This window comes from Littorina saxatilis, linkage group LG16 (assembly GCF_037325665.1).
Source record: "Littorina saxatilis isolate snail1 linkage group LG16, US_GU_Lsax_2.0, whole genome shotgun sequence".
In the NCBI taxonomy this organism is placed as follows: domain Eukaryota; kingdom Metazoa; phylum Mollusca; class Gastropoda; order Littorinimorpha; family Littorinidae; genus Littorina; species Littorina saxatilis.
The window spans coordinates 42,595,480-42,613,247 of record NC_090260.1 but is presented as its reverse complement, the minus strand read 5'-3'; the positions used below and the strand labels follow the sequence as shown (position 1 = coordinate 42,613,247).

The 17,768-nt window shown below is 40.1% G+C and overlaps 2 long non-coding RNA genes across 3 annotated transcripts; one reads left to right on the top strand and one right to left on the bottom strand.

Annotated features, from left to right (window-relative positions):
• Positions 1-2,591: 2,591 nt before the first annotated feature.
• Positions 2,592-8,240, bottom strand: LOC138949665 (uncharacterized). Its single transcript, XR_011450383.1, has 5 exons — positions 8,101-8,240; positions 6,652-6,814; positions 6,081-6,215; positions 5,664-5,820; positions 2,592-4,985 (listed from the first exon to the last, which is right to left on the bottom strand). It is a non-coding gene; the product is annotated as an uncharacterized lncRNA (long non-coding RNA).
• Positions 8,241-8,353: 113 nt separating this feature from the next.
• Positions 8,354-11,629, top strand: LOC138949671 (uncharacterized). Of its 2 annotated transcripts, XR_011450389.1 has the most exons (3): positions 8,354-8,529; positions 9,814-9,906; positions 10,621-11,629. It is a non-coding gene; the product is annotated as an uncharacterized lncRNA (long non-coding RNA). The 2 variants fall into 2 exon arrangements; XR_011450388.1 differs by lacking the exon at positions 8,354-8,529 and having other exon boundaries at positions 9,453-9,906.
• Positions 11,630-17,768: the final 6,139 nt, after the last annotated feature.

The window sequence follows — 17,768 nt, the reverse complement described above, 5'->3', positions numbered from 1 at the left end:
TGAACACAGCCTTGTTTAACGTCAACTGATCTTTCAAGGGGAGGAACTTCAGGAGCTTTAGTTTATCATCCGTGGACCTATTCAAATCATACAGAATAAGTTTTGCAGCTCGGCGATGCAGGGAATTGAGTCTTTTTAAATGAACATCACTGCAGTTATCCCAAAGTGTTGAAGCGAAGTTTATATGAAGCATTATGTGGCCGTAATAGAACATTTTGAGTGCTTCAGAATCTGCGTAATGCCTTAATTTTGATAACAGGTACAAATTCTTTGATACTATTTTGCAGATATTACTCAAATGAGTTTGCCATTTCAATTCTTGATCAACGGTAACACCCAATAATCTATGTTCCCTAACTTGCTGCACTTGAGTTGAACCAACTGACAGTTTGTAAAGGACTTTGGTGTTTTTATCTCGTGGTTATCACCATACTCTTTGTTTTACTCAAAGAGAGAGAGAGAAAGAGAGAGAGAGAGAGAGAGAGAGAGAGAGAGAGAGAGAGAGAGAGAGAGAGAGAGAGAGAGAGAGAGAGAGAGAGAGAGAGAGAGAGAGAGAGAGAGAGAGAGAGAGAGAGAGAGAGAGAGAGAGAGCATCAGAAACACAGACAAATAACTATTCTTCGTGCATGAAGGTTCGTTGCACACACACACACACACTGACACGCACACGCAAGGGTAAAAAGAGAAACAGAATCCGTTAGTCACCTCTTACGACATGCTGGGGAGCATCGGGTAAATTCTTTCCCCTAACCCGCGGGGGGAAAGAGGGAGATCGAGAGAGAGAGTAGGGGGGGGGGGGGATTGAAAGGAAGAGAGAGAGAGAGAGAGAGAGCTTCCAAATATCTCAAATCTTCAACAATATAAGTTGTCATCATTTTCTGAGCTGCGATCATACGTGTGAGTACAGTAAGTGTTGAGCATATTTCTTTTCTTTTTAAGTGTTTATGACTTTTCGTTGTGGATTTTGCGATTACAGAGATAAGTTGCAAATTGACCATGAGTCACCGCGGTAATTATCAACATTGATTGGGTCTTTGAGAGTGAATGCTTACAATCGTTGTCCTCGGAAACACAAATCCAAAGCCGCGATGGTTCCACACATCAGACAATCAGCCTGATTGGCTTTTACTTTGACAATTCACGTTTCACCTGAAAGCTCAAACTCATTCACCACCTCGATTTATTGCATGGGGAACATAAGATTTATTTCCCAGGTGTTTGTGAATGAAAACTCGTGAAAATGATGACAATGTCTTTTATTTGGGCCTAAAATTGGCACTACTCAAATATCGCTTATGACATGCATTACAACATGAGGTCAATTCTAGCCTCATGTCTCTGCAGAAGGGGAGCGGGCACACTGCAGTTACATCTGTCATCATCCACGGGTCTCACTCTGTCAAAGTGGTTTCCGTTGGAAATTTGATTGGTTCAGCGGGAACTATTTTCCAAGTTTTATTTGCGAAAAATTTCCTCATCCTTCTCTTTGGGGTAAAATAATCGGGCCAAATAATCTGATGACGTTTACATTTGTGCGTCACTTCTCTTTTGATGTCATATGGAGAGAAAAAACTCTGCCAAGGCCGCAAAATTGGGAGATTTTTTTCAGTTTCAGTTTCGCTTGATCTTAAGCGGTGGTCTTCTGCATTTAGAGACCAGGGGCCAGTTTCATAAGCCAAAAACACAGTCGACCAACTGCAGTTGTCCGAGAGAACCACAGTAATCCGACGTTATCGGGTTTCACGAACAAAATTTCAGTCGGCCGACTGCGGGTCGTCTCACCGGAAGTTGGCCAAACACGGTGATGCTCTCCCCCCAACACTGTGTTCGGCTTACTGCGGTAAACCGAAAATAAATGTAATTATCCGCACAGTCAATGGCAGAATGCTCACACTTGTTTGGATTGTGAGCCAAACCTTGTGATTGTTCTTCGAAATGTATCTATCATGACGCAGTAATCCAGGAGACAAGTCAGGGTTATGTCTTGAAGACGTCACATTATGGCGTAAGAGGGTTCGACGTCACGCGAAGGAATTACTGAAAGTGTCGGTCATTGTTATTTTGAGCGGGCCGAGACTTGTTTTTTCTTCGAAATCGGCCATTTCCACGAGCGAATGAGCAAACGCATGCTAACGTTAAATTAACGTTAAATGAACGTTCACGGTAAACGTTACATTAACGTAAAAAGTTAACGTTACATTAACGTTACTTTGCTCATCTGGTTAACGTTAATGTAACGTTAACTTTTTACGTTAGTTTAACGTTAGTTTTACCAAAAACTAACCATAAAATAACGTAAAATTAACGTTAATTTTACGTTAACCTCTAACGTAAAAATAACTAAAAACAAACCAAAACAAAACCATAATATAACCGTTAGATTAACGTTTATTTAACGTTTTTTTAACGTTTGCATGCAAACATAAAATTAACCAAAACAAAACCATAATCAAACGTTTTCATGCAAACGTTAAATTAATGTTCACATGCCAACGTTAAATTAACGTTCACATGCAAACGTTAAATTTACGTTCTCCTGAAAACATTAAAATAACATTTGCAAATACAAATTTGAATTAATGCACAGAAAATTCAAGATCACAAATTTTATTTAAAATTTAAATTGTTGGGGTCTTTAACAATTCAATATGTGAATACTAATTTGATAACAGTAACACTTTTAAAATGTTGAACAATGCAAACTAAATTCCTTCAATTGCTAAAACATGAAACTGTGAACTAAAAAAATATTACAACACATTTTTCAGTCTCAGTAAAATACCACAGCATAGTATTATCAATCGGGCAGGCAAAAATTATGTGTGGACTTAATCTCATTGAAGCAATGCTACATTGACTAATAATAGTCTGAACTTGATAAAAAAAAAATCATCAGAAGGCGATAACAGGATCAGCAATTAAGAATTTCAATCACAATGCTGGTATGGGTTCATCAAGGTAAATACCATAGGGCTGTGCAAACTCATTATCGACAGCGATCATTGTTAATGACAAAATCAGAGATGAAAACAATACAAATTATTTGCACAATCACTAGGGACATCCAGATTCAACCTTCGTCAGACGAACATTCGTCGGTGGTGGGGATTTCCTCTCTATTTTTAACTTTGTGCCTCAATGCGCATGCGCTTGGGTTTTCGCGCCCACCACGGCTTGCCGAAGACCGGGATCTGCGTGGTGAAAAAGGCGTGTTTGACGAACCTTAATCAGCAATCTTCGCGAGTACTTTTAGTCCTTTTCATAATGTTAAAAATATGTTTTATGTGCGCAGTGTTAAAGTTTGATATCTTTACGACGCTTCTGTGGACTGTGCATCTGTAAACTGTTCATTTTGGAGGCCTAGTGCATGAACACGGATACCCACACAAAACTCAGAACTTGAGTCAACGGGCGACATATCCTGCCAATTATCTCCCTTGATCTCTCTTGCACAAGACACTTGTTTCCACTAGGCCTATTTTGTTTTAGAGTTGGGAGATTTTACAGGAATGAATCTAAAAATCGAAAAAAATTGTCAGTGTTGCGTGTGTACCCAGCATATTCAGATGTCTGGAATATTCCGATAAAAAAGACTCGTCATATATAACGCTACTCGTCACGTCATCACTGTTTCGAAAAACAGACGAACGCGCACGAAGAACTTCGCGTAGATCTGGACCGAAATTGGAAAGTGGTGACCGTGACGGGATGTGACGTCACCACTTCAACAAACTCGCGAAGATCGGAACTCACGAACTTTTGACGAAGGCAAACCTGGATGTCTCTAGTAATACAAGCAAGTCAGTAGCACAAAATATGAGAAACGAAGGGATGTAAGCGCTATTAATGCATACACGTGCGACATGCATGTAAAGTCTTTTGTTCATTCAAAAGCGTGTTATTCTCACAGGTGCCAAGAAAATTGCTTCCACATAATCTCACTTACTCTTGTTGCACATGTCATATAGCAGAGCAATTACGTCCCTTTGTTTCTCAGATATTAAAATAGCGCTCTGCTTCATTTCATTAAGATTCTTGCTATCACAAAAGATATTAACATATTTTGTGGAGTAGCTAGATTCCCGCAGTGGGGCACTGCGGTTATGAAATTAAAGGCCCCTCCTGTTTTTGGAACCGCAGGAGCTTTCTAGTTTGCTGTTAGGTAGATTTTTGGTTCCTCTTTCCTGTCATGCTCTCTTTTTCTTCATGAATTCTTTTCTTTTTTCTGCCTTCTTGCTCATTCACCTGTATTTTTTCCAAAAATCTCTTCTCTTGCCGCTTGTCTCGCGATTCATGTATAGTTTAATCTGTTAGTGTTCTGATGTAAGTCCAGCAGTAGATAGGTTAAGCCTATTTTAACATACTGGAAACTGGTAATCTTCCAGTAGGTATTAATTTAGTTTTACTAAAGCCTGCTGGGACACAAGTAATGGGTTAGTGCATTTGTAAACAGGAATCGCTTGACAAGTGGCCCCCTTCATCCCCCCCTTCCTCGTCCTGATATGGCTCTGCGTAGTCGGCTGGACGTTAAGCAACAAATAAACAAAAAGTAGCTAGATGAAAAACAATCATCGATGAATAAAAATTAACAAGCAGCAAGACTGCAAGTTTTCTGCTCCACTTTGCCAAACGTGTGTGCACAGTGAATATTTGTTTATGAACTGTTGGTGTTAGTCCTGAATGATGGCACCCATGTAAATGAGGCTTGATGCCGGGCTGCTTTGCAAACACAGCATTCAGAAGCTGTGGGTCAGCAAAGGTGTTGAATCTTGTTAGTGAGATGGCGCGCAATGATGTCCTGTAGCACTAGCAGCTGCCTGCACTCGCTCTTTGACGCTGGTCAAACTTCTGGTCGTAGGTGAAGTCCACCTCACAGAATATGATGATGGTAATGGTGAGGGAGTAGTTCAACTTCTGCTTGAACTATGTGGCCAGGCCCAGCTCCCTGACTTTGAAGTGGTCATAATCTTATGCAGGATACCAACCTGGGATAGAGAAGGAAAAATGGTTCTTAAGTCAATGGCTGGGATTACAAACTAAATCACACACGGTCCTTAGTCAATGGCTGGGATTACAAACTAAATCACACACACACACACAAACACACACACACACACACTAACACTAACACACACTAACAGACACATACACTAACACAAATATACACTTACAAACACACATCTTTCTTTCTTTCTTTATTTGGTGTTTAACGTCGTTTTCAACCACGGAGGTTATATCGCGACGGGGAAAGGGGGGAGATGGGATAGAGCCACTTGTCAATTGATTCTTGTTCACAAAAGCACTAATCAAAAAATTGCTTCAGGGGCTTGCAACGTAGTACAACAAACACACATACACACACATTAGCAGTAACAAACACATACAATACATGTACTAAGAAACACACCAATGTATACACACACAGACACACACACACACAGGCACACACACACACAGACACACAAGCGCACACACACACACACACACAGGCGCAAGTCCACATATGCAAAATCAAAAGTCTCAGCCCAATTTGTAACAACAGAGAAAGAAACAGAGAGAAAGAGAGAGAGAGAGAGTGTGTGTGTTGCAAGCATTACACAACTGATATTGAAATTAAGCACCACAGAAAAAAAAGACGACACTGATTTAAACAATTCACTTACTGGTCAACAGTGTGAACTTTCAGCACAGACAATGGAAATTTCGATGTTTTTTCCCTCTTCCGATTGAATAACTTTGGTACAATCATCTGTCATCAATGAACTCATCAGTCTTCCCACCAGTCCAGACACCTCCCCCAATTGCAGACTTGTTTGTTATCTGAGCGAATAAAAATCAATATAAATACATGTGCACAGGAATGAGAACAAAGATTCTCAGTTATCACAAAAACAAACAAGCACAGAATGACAACATGTTTTCCTAAATGTTATTAAAAACAGAAAAGTTCATCATACCAGTCCATCACTGAAACAGAAACGGTTGATATTGAATTTATGAGTGTGTGTGTGTGTGTGGGGTCTGTTACAAGCAATAAACAACTGACAACAATAATTATACATGTACCAAATTGTACTCACTGTTTTCAAAGCTGATAATTGTAAACCTTGATGGGTTGTCCCCTTCCAACTGCATGCTTTGGTACAGCCATCCTTCGGACTGTGGCCCCCTCCCATTGCCACCCCCATCTCCGATTGTAGACAGGATTTTTTCATCTGAAAGAAATAATGTCCAATTAATACGAATTTGCACAAAGGACTGGAAACAGAATTGTAAGTAATTCTGATTTAACCAACAAATGTACAAAAGCACAATGATAGATTATTTTCCCTAATATGTTCCAACTGACAGTTGAGTAATTACAGGTCACCAGAGAGGTCCACCACTGAAACAGGAACAGTTCAAATTGGAGTTTGTGTGTGTGTGTGTGTGTGTGTGTGTGTATATGTGGAAAGGGGTGGGGTGGGGTGGGGGATGCGTGTGTACATGTGTGTGTGTGTGTGTATATATGTGGAAAGGGGTGGGGTGGGGTGGGGGATGCGTGTGTACATGTGTGTATGTTTTGCAAGCATTACACAACTGATTATAATAATTATACAACAAATTGTTCTGTCAGTTACATTGAAAACTCATTTAAAAAAAAACACTTACTGTTTTCCAATGCAAACCTTCAGCTTGTTGAAGAATGGAAACTGGTTTTGCTTTTTACCATCCAAATGCGATGAACGGCCATGCCATCAATCGGCTCACTTTTCTTTTGACCAGTTAAGGCACCTCCCCACCAAATGCAGACAGTTTTTTTTGTGGTATAAATCTGAAAGAATAAAAGCTATTTATTATGCACAACAGAATCATAAAAGGAATAGATTCTTAGTTAAAATCACCATTTCAGGCAACAACAACAATAAGGCCAAAAAAAAAAGTCTGTTTACGGTAACCCGACCGACCCTAGTTTTTTCGCGCGACCCTAGACTTTTTTTTGGCATTTGGGAAAAAAAAAAAATCTTGTTTTTTTGGCAAAATAACGTAAAAATATGGGTTTTTTGGAAAAAAAAAAATCCCGACCTACCGACCCTATTTTTATATTTAGTCAAGTTTTGACTAAATGTTTTAACGTAGAGGGGGGGAATCGAGACGAGGGTCGTGGTGTATGTGCATGCGTGTGTGTGTCTGTCTGTGTGTGTGTGTAGAGCGATTCAGACTAAACTACTGGACCGATCTTTATTAAATTTGACATGAGAGTTCCTGGGTATGAAATCCCCGAACGTTTTTTTCATTTTTTTGATAAATGTCTTTGATGACGTCATATCCGGCTTTTCGTGAAAGTTGAGGCGGCACTGTCACGCCCTCATTTTTCAACCAAATTGGTTGAAATTTTGGTCAAGTAATCTTCGACGAAGCCCGGACTTCGGTATTGCATTTCAGCTTGGTGGCTTAAAAATTAATTAATGACTTTGGTCATTAAAAATCGGAAAATTGTAAAAAAAAATAAAAATTTATAAAACGATCCAAATTTACGTTCATCTTATTCTCCATCATTTTCTGATTCCAAAAACATATAAATATGTTATATTTGGATTAAAAACAAGCTCTGAAAATTAAATATATAAAAATTATTATCAAAATTAAATTGTCGAAATCAATTTAAAAACACTTTCATCTTATTCCTTGTCGGTTCCTGATTCCAAAAACATATAGATATGATATGTTTGGATTAAAAACACGCTCAGAAAGTTAAAACAAAGAGAGGTACAGAAAAGCGTGCTATGAGCATACGGTCTTGCTGAAAAATGGCATTGCGTTCAGTTTCATTCTGTGAGTTCGACAGCTACTTGACTAAATGTTGTATTTTCGCCTTACGCGACTTGTTTTGGCCTATGTTACAACAGACCTTTTTTTTTTTTTTGGCCTAAAGAAAAACAGCAAACACCTAAACACACACACACACGGTGACACACACACACAGTGACACACACACACACAAACACACACACACATAAGAAACAAACACACTTTTTAGTCTCATATTCCAAGAAAAATACATCAAGTCTCAATAATTAGCAAATCTATATCTTCCAAGTTCACTAAGGCAATACTCACTCAAAGTTTGTAAAACTCTTGAAACCAGTCCAGTAATTATGTCTTGCGCCTTCGGTCTTAGTATTGGACTGTCCAGTCTGGTTCGTTTCTGTTGGTGTATCACATAGTGCTCTTGCAACTGCCAGTTTTCAATCTTCCCAACGCATTTGTTGACAACGTGCCGTTACGTCCAAGTTCGATAACTAGGAACGAAAATTCTGAGTGACCTCCCTTGATCGCCAAGGGACAGTACTCTCAGTCTCAACCTTTCACAGTGGAATCAAAATTAAAAAAAGTTTCTGTAACAGTTTTTAAAACGCTAGCAACTTCAAAGCCAGTGTGACTGCTGATACATGTATAAGATAACATGCTACACTTCAGCATATATCAGGACTAATACAGATCTTGTGACGCTGAGGCGAATGGAACTTTCAGCAGGAAGAAATTCAGGTAATGTTGAACTGTACTGTTGTTATTCGGCTACCAGTAAGTTCGTCCATAGATGTGTATTGATATCTATGGTTCGTCACACGGTAGATTCGTCACCTATGACGAAGTTACCGGCAGGGGTGGGCGGGTGTTTATGCTAAAGAGCTTATGCTTTCAGATGTTTGATTTGTGGGAGAGATTCAAGATTCACATTTTTTAGAGAGAGAGAGAGAGGGGGGGAGAGAGAGGGAGAGAGAGAGAGAGTGTGTGTGTGTGTGTGTGAGAGAGAGAGAGAGAGAGAGAGACACGGACGTACATGCACCCACATCCATGACACGCACGCACACACACGACACACACACGCACGTACACACGCACTGACAAACACTCACACACACCATCGCACATACACACACTCACTAAAACACACACACACACACACACGCACATACACACGCACAAACACTCACACACACCATCACACACACACACACACTCACGAACACACGACTTCAACCTCACTGTCAAGGAGGCAGAGAAACTCAATGTGAGGAGAGGGAGGGGTGGAAGGAGGTGGGAGAGAGAGAGAGAGAGAGAGAGAGAGAGAGAGAGAGAGAGAGAGAGAGCCGCGCTCGGACTACTGTGGCGAAGTTACTGTGGCGAAGTTACCGGGACCGGTGACGAATCTACCGTGTGACGAACTTACTGGTAGCCTGTTATTCATAGTTCACGATCCGTTGGCATTGTGATTGTTGACTTATTTTTCATACGAGTCACAAATATCAAAGCAATATCATGCATAACGATTGGAAAGGTGGATTTCTCTCTCTTTCTTTCCTGCCTTCTGTCTCTTTCTCAGTTTCAGTCTCTCTCTGTCTTTGTCTGTCTGTTACTCTCTCTCTCTCTCTCTCTCTCTCTCTCTCTCTCTCTCTCTCTCTCTCTCTCTCTCTCTCTCTCTCTCTCAATCTGAGACTTTCTCTCTCTCTCAATCTGATACTTTCCACACATGTGCACGCAGGGCACTTACTGTTCAATCTTACAGCTTCAGGTCAAATGCATAACTGTACAGTAAATAAGAGATCTCAGGAGAGGCATGGGGAGTTATTTTCGAAAATGATCTATTCAAAGACACTTAAAAGTTAAATTTTTAAAACAAGGTTTGATTGACAACTGCTCTCTCCCCTCCCCCCACCCTTATTCCCACTCTCTATCTCTCTGTCTTCATTAACAAGTAAAGATTTGAGTGTGTTTAGACTATTGTAATTAATGCAATTCACACATCAATGCTTTCAATTTTCATTGCAGGGTGGGAGGAATTACCATGAGGATGGAACAGAAAGCATTCACAGGGATGTAAACTACAAGGTACAACCCCGACATTCTGGCTGTTGAGGCCAAGTAAGTGTGTGTCACTGTGTGTGTGTGTGTGTGTGTGTGTGTGTGTGTGTGTGTGTGTGTGTGTGTGTGTGTGTGTGTTTGCAGGTAAAATCCTTGTTTAACGCTAAGATGAATGTTCCAGCAGTCATATTATTATATTTATAACAGAAAATCATATTTGAGAGAAGGCAGTGTTATTGTCAGGCCTCAGCCTAGGGTCATTGATACATGCTGATATTATATGACGCATTGTTCTAATCCTTGGCTGGTCGGCCATCACATCATTTCGGCATGTTGGAGGTCTTCTGACAGAACAAGTTGTTGTAGCTGGGACATCTTTACCTATGCATATTTTTAGTCAAGGTCCAACTGACATTCTATTGTCTTAGTCTGGGGAAAATTTTGTTGGAAGGTGTTCTGTGTGAGTGGGTGTGGGTGTGGGTGGGGTGGGGTGGGGGTGTGGGTGGACGGGTTGGTTGGGCTGTTATCCGTGCCAGGCAGCATTGACATAGAGCATTTCATTCAAACACAGAATGATGCTATCAAAGTTAGCAAATTCACAGAAGTAAATTCAACAATATTGGCATAATGCAAAGACAATTTAAACCTTATTTACCTTCAGTTCTATGTTCAGCAAAGAACACCAACAAAGACATAATTATAGTGTTTACACTGAAGTTCTGAAATAACACTGAATTCTTTGTTTTAAGATTGTTGCATTCTTTGTCTTTGCAGGTGTCATAGCATGTGGAGCAGATCTTCAAAGTCACCTATTGCAGACATGTCATCGTCTGCACTGGTTGTATCAACAACTTTTTCCATGGCTACTGCTGCAGATTTTACAAATATATCGTCTGCTGCAAATTCAACAACTTCTTTGTCTGCTGGTGCTGCAAACTTAACAACTTCTGTGTCTGCTCCTGTTTAAAATTCAACAATTCTTGTTGTCTGGAGCTGCTGCAAAGTGAATGACTTCTTTGTTTGCTGCTGCAGATTTAACAAGTATATCATCTGCTGCAAATTCAAGAACTTTTTTGTCTGCCGCTGCTCCTGCTGCAAACTTAACAACTTTTGTGTCTGCTCCTGCTTAAAACTCAACAATTCTTGTTGTCTGGAGCTGCTGCAAAGTGAATGACTTCTTTGTGTGCTGCTGCAGATTTAACAAATATATCGTCTGCTGTAAATTCAACAACTTCTTTGTCTGCTGCAGATACTACACATTCAACAACTTCTGTGTCTGCTGCAGATACTACACATTCAACAACTTCTGTGTCTGCTCCTGCTTCAAATTCAACAATTCTTTTTATCTGCTGCTGCAAAGTGAGCGACTTCTTCCTCTGCTGGTGGTGTTGCAAATAACCTCATATTTCCTTGTCTCTTCTGGCATCATTTCGGATGTATAATATATATCTGCAAAGACTTTTTTAAACCCAAAAGATGGAATAGAATTGGTAAATTTCTAGGTACAGAACCTAAAAGTGTGATATATATCCAAACTCACTTCTAGAAACTTGAGAACTGATTCAACTTTTGACATTTTCATCATGGTTGTGTATTTTTTATTTTTTATATTGTGGAAATATCAGGGAATGATGAATAAATGTTTAGAACATATTCTCAAAACATGTTTCTAATGGTTTTATTTATTTGTCTTTTGTTTTGTTTTATGTTAGCATGTACACTGTTTGGCTCAAAATATGAGACCTGGCCAGTACCATCCTTCCAATGAGACAGAGATCAAAAATCAACAGCCTGCATGCTCTCCGGATTAAGTAATACAACAAGATAAAATAGCGTTAGCTGCAAAGTTAACCATTCTCACCAAAAACCTTTTTCAAACTTTGATTTGTTGGTGTTTGCTTGTCTTTTTTTAACATGGTTTTAGCTACATATATAACAAACACTACAACAACAGCAGACAGAAAAGATTATGGGAAATGCATCTTCAAATAAGAAAAAAAAAATTACAAAGCAAAAAAAAAATTTAAATACAATTATTTTCTTTATGATTTGTTTGATTATGTTTTTGGGGGTTCTTTTTAATGTTAGCACTCAACGTGAAAAATACATTCAAACAGCAGTTGTATTATACTTTTATTTTGGTCAAATTGACATTAGCGGTGAACGTTAAATTAACGTTAATTTAACGTTATATTATGGTTTTATTTTGGTTAAATTAACGTTAAATGTTAACGTTAATTTAACGTTTATCTTGATGAGTAAACTAACCTAAATCTAACGTTAATTTAAGGTTCGCCATAAAACGTGAAAGAAACGTAGCCATAAAACATAAAACTAACGTTAATTTAACGTTACATTATGTTTTTTTTTAATGTTTTTTTTTTAACAAATACATTTTTTTGAAAGGTTTGTTTTTGATATATATGTCAATTAAAAAAAAATTATATTTTATTTAAAAAATTTTTTTTTGACATTTAACAACAAAAAAAAGGTTCTTGTTGCCACCACAACAATAACTTTTTTGGTTGTTTTGTTTTGTTTTTTTTTGCTTTTGCTTTGATTTTGAATGGTTATGTGTCAACGTTTATTTAACAGTTTTTTTAACGTTTCGGTGCAAACCGTTTTTTAATTGTTTTTGGGCAAACGTTAAATTAACGTTTGAAATTGGTTTGATTTTGAACGGTTATGTGTCAACGTTTATTTAACGTTTTTTTAACGTTTCAGTGCAAACCGTTTTTTAATTGTTTTCGGGCAAACGTTAAATTAACGTTTAAATATGGTTTGATATTGAACGGTTATGTACTAACGTTTATTTAACGTTATTTTAACGTTTCAATGCAAACCGTTTTATATTGGTTTTCAGGCAAACGTTAAATTAACGTTAAAAAATGGTTTGATATTGAACGGTTATGTGTCAACGTTTATTTAACGTTATTTTAACGTTTCAATGCAAACCGTTTTATATTGGTTTTCAGGCAAACGTTAAATTAACGTTTAAAAAAGGTTTGCCATGAAAACGGTTTGCTTGCTAACGTTAATTTAACGTTAATTTAACGTTTGCTTTATAACCGTTTTTCTGCTAACGTTAATTTAACGTTAATTTAACGTTTAATGCAAACCGTAAACCAAAATCTAACCATGCAAACGTTAAATTAACGTTAAATTAACGTTAGCATGCTATCAGGGAATGTTGCTAAATTTAGCCCTCGACTTGGCCATTCGGATTACTGTACAGTCGGTCGACTGCGGTTGTCCGCGGGTGACGGTGATTCGCTCATGAAACGCGCTTTTCGGTGACCCGGCGATCAACCACAGTCCATCGACTGGGCAGTCGATCGACTGTCAGTCGGTTCACTGCTATCTTATGAAACTGGCCCCAGAACGGGGGTCACCTAAAAAGAGGTGTTCCCGTATCCGAGGTCACGCTAAGCGAGGTTTTCTTAGTCATACAAAGAAGGCTTTAGGTCGGGACCAACACCCTGATTGATGTTATCAGAGGTGTGACCTTAAACGGTAGTGACGTTAACCGGGGAGTACTGTATTGGTTGGGACGAGAAAGAATTTACCCGATGCTCCAGGCCCCAGCCGGCATGTCGTAAGAGACGACTAACGGATTCTGTTTCTCCTTTTACCCTTGTTAAGTGTTTCTTGTATAGAATATAGTCAATTTTTGTAAAGATGTTAGTCAAGCAGTATGTATGAAATGTTAAGTCCTTTGTACTGGAAACTTGCATTCTCGCAGTAAGGTAATATATTGTACTACGTTGCAAGCCCCTGGAGCAAATTTTTGATTAGTGCTTTTGTGAACAAGAAACAATTGACAAGTGGCTCTATCCCATCTCCCCCCTTCCCCCGTCGCGATACAACCTTGAATGGTTGAAAACGACGTTAAACACCAAATAAAGAAAGAAAGAAAGATGGAATCATGTGTCGGAAAGGAAAGCATGATGTTTGGAAATCGTTTGCGGGTTTCATGCTTCAGGGTTGTTGTGTATGTGCGTGTTTTGTTGTTGTTGTGTGTGTTGTGTGTGTGTGCGTGTGTTGTTGTGTGTGTGTGTGTGTTTTGTTGTGTGTGTGTGTGCGTGTTTTGTTGTTGTTGTGTGTGTGCGTGAGTTTTTGTTGTGTGTGTGCGTGGTTTGTTGTGTGTGTGCGTGTTTTGTTGTGTGTGTGTTTTGTTGTTGTGTGTGTGCGTGTGTTGTTGTGTGTGTGCGTGTTTTGTTGTTAATGAGGCCTCTGTGGAGGAAGGCGTGCCGCCGAATGCAACTAACTGACTTTAAGTGTTCAACACACACACACGCACAGGCATACCCTGATCATAGCAATCAAACCGACTGACACACACTCGCGCGCACACACGTACACACAAATACACACACTCATTAACACACACAATGCCGTGACACACACAGACACATTGTGCCGTGACACACAGACACATTGTGCCATGACACACACAGACACATACCGTGCCGTGACACACACACACTCGCACACACACTTCAGACGCTACATGATATGATATTATGTGATGACAATAATCCCAATTGTTGTTACACTTTTACAAAGACAGCTTCGATCAGTACATAACAAATTGAATGACAGACAGATGAACAGTTCAACTGGACATGGTTTTGTCTTTTCTGTCATGATCATTGTATCTCATTGCTGGGAAGTGAGGGCACAGTGGCGCCCCCTTTTAACACTTGAGAAAATAAGGTCATAAAAAGGGGGAGTCTTAAAATAAAGGTAAATTTACACAGCTTATAAACAGAAAATCTGAAAGAGCGAGGTTTAAAAAAAAAGGGGGGGGGGTGGGATCTTATAAAGAGGCTTCCGCTGTAACTTCTTCCCAGTGAAAAGCTGGCAGCAACAACAATCGCGTTTAACTCAGGTATCATCAGTCACCTCTGCTCCCAGCAGGATGACCGAGGTCTTTAAATCAACCTGCCACAGCAGTGACAGTAGAATGGGACACGGATACCTGAATCACCACAGCAGGTTGACTCCCAGCTAGCAAGCTTTCGTCGGCCGACTGACGATTTCAGTCGGGTGACGTCGTCATATGTCGTGTGTCGTCGTCCGTTGTCGCGCCGATACCGTTTGACTGTGTATAAATGTACGTAATAAACCCCGACATCGGCCCGACGCAATGTTGCTGTCGATAAAATTATGCAGAGTTACGGGAGATAACAAATTGATGATCATTATTTTAACATTTGTTACGTCCCCTGTTCAAGCGTCGGTCCAGCAACGGCGTGACATTATGAGACTGACCATGCAAATGCGAAACTAAATTATTCATATTTGTTGACTTTTTCACATAGGAGTAGGATAATTAATTGTAAGTTTTATTTGCATATTTGCAATCAAATACAGCATGTTCTCAAATCATGAGTTTTACATTTTAAAAATACGCCATCATTTACTTGAAATATTCAAATAGCTTTCCTTACGGTAAACAAGATTGAGTGTGCAAATGGCTGCTGCTTTCCCGCGTGAGCGAATTTTATTTGTTTTCTTAGTTCAAGTTAATATCGAAAGAAGAGACATTTTTGGGAATGTTGGACAGCACATTGATGATATGTTATCCGAGACGAATGTCGCCTCGGGATCTCAATCTGAGTGCTGGTCCCAGTGCCACGTGGTGGCGGTGAGAATAGTTGTGTAGCCAGTGAGTCAGGCTCTTGGCAATGACAATCAGATTCAGACGTCAACTCGAGGACAACCGACGGATGGAGCGAGTAAGTGATTTCGGTTTTTTTTTGCTCTCAATGTTAGTTTTGCTGTTACAGTGAGGGGGGGGGGGGGGGGAGTACATACTGCTGTATCTTATTCTGTATATGTAGATGTAGGTGTGTTTTGTCCTGTTACAGTGGGGGAGGGGGGTGTTGTACACACTGCTGTAAATATAGATGTAGGTGTGTTTTGTCTTGTTACAGTGGGGGGGGGGGGGGTGTGTGTACATACTGCTGTAGATGTAGGTGTGTATTGTCCTGTTACAGGGGGGGGGGGGGGGTAACATACTTCTGTAGCTGTAGGGGGAGGGGGGGTACATACTGCAGTAGTTGTTGGTGATTTTTGCACTGTTACACTGGGGGGGGTGGGGGGGGTGGTGGAGTACATACTGCTGAATCTGTAGCTGTAAGTGTGGTTTGCACTGTTACACTTGGGGGGGGGGGGGGTGTACATACTGATGTATCTGTAGCTGTAGGTGTGACGTGTATTGCATTGTAACACTTGGGGTGTGGGGGGGGGGGTGTACATACTGATCTATCTGTAGCTGGTGGTGTGTTTTGCACTGTTACACACTTGGGGGGGGGGGGGGGGGTGTACATACTAACTGCTGAATCTGTAGCTGTATGTGTGTTCTGCACAGTGACACTGGGGGGGGGGGGGGGGGGGGGGGGAGGGGGTTGTACATACTGCTGAATCTGTAGCTGTAGGTGTGTTTTGTACTGTTACACTTGGGGGGGGGGGGGGTGTGCATACTGATGTATATGCTTGGCGCTGGTGGACAATATTCACTTTTTTGGCCAAAAACACACTTTTTTGGCCAAAAACGTACATTATTGGCCAAAAAGTGTGTTTTTGGCCAAAAACATGTTTTGGCCAAAACTTTTAAGTGCAAAGTTTTGGCCAAATCTAAAACATTTGGCCAAATCTTCACTTTTTTGGCCAAATGTTTTAGATTTGGCCAAATCTTTTTTTGGCCAAATCTTTTTTTGGCCAAAACTTTTGCATTGAAAGTTTTGGCCAAAAAATAGTTTTGGCCAAAACTTCATTTTTTGGCCAAATCTTTGAGTACCCCTTGGCGCTGATAGACAATATTCATTTTTTTGGCCAAAAACGCCAGTTTTGGCCAAAAAAGCAAAGTTTTGGCCAAAAAAGTATACTTTTGGCCAAAAAAGTATACTTTTGGCCAAAAACGCCAGTTTTGGCCAAAAACGCCAGTTTTGGCCAAAAACGCCAGTTTTGGCCAAAAACGCCAGTTTTGGCCAAAACCGCCAGTTTTGGCCAAAAAATTATAGTTTTGGCCAAAAAAGCAAAAATTGTCCACCAGCGCCAAGCTGCTTGGCGCTGGTGGACAATATTCACTTTTTTTGCCCAAAACACACTTTTTTGGCCAAAACTGGCGTTTTTGGCCAAAAAAGCAAAGTTTTGGCCAAAAAAGTATAGTTTTGGCCAAAAACGCCAGTTTTGGCCAAAACCGCCAGTTTTGGCCAAAACCACCAGTTTTGGCCAAAAAAGCAAAGTTTTGGCCAAAAAAGTATAGTTTTGGCCAAAAACGCCAGTTTTGGCAAAAAAAGTGCGTTTTTGGCCAAAAAAGTGAATATTGTTCACCAGCGCCAAGCAGCTTGGCGCTGGTGGACAATATTCACTTTTTTTGGCCAAAACACACTTTTTTGGCCAAAACTGGCGGTTTTGGCCAAAAAAGCAAAGTTTTGGCCAAAAACGCCAGTTTTGGCCAAAACCACCAGTTTTGGCAAAAAAAGTGTGTTTTTGGCCAAAATAGTGAATATTGTCCACCAGCGCCAAGCTGCTTGGCGCTGGTGGACAATATTCACTTTTTTTGCCAAAAACACACTTTTTTGGCCAAAACTGGCGGTATTGGCCAAAAAAGCAAAGTTTTGGCCAAAAAAGTATAGTTTCGGCCAAAAACGCCAGTTTTGGCCAAAACCGCCAGTTTTGGCCAAAACCGCCAGTTTTGGCCAAAAAAGTGCGTTTTTGGCCAAAAAAGTGAATATTGTTCACCAGCGCCAAGCTGCTTGGCGCTGGTGGACAATATTCACTTATTTTGCCAAAAACACACTTTTTTGGCCAAAACTGGCGGTATTGGCCAAAAAAGCAAAGTTTTGGCCAAAAAAGCAAAGTTTTGGCCAAAAAGAGATTTGGCCAAAAAAGTGAATATTGTCCACCAGCGC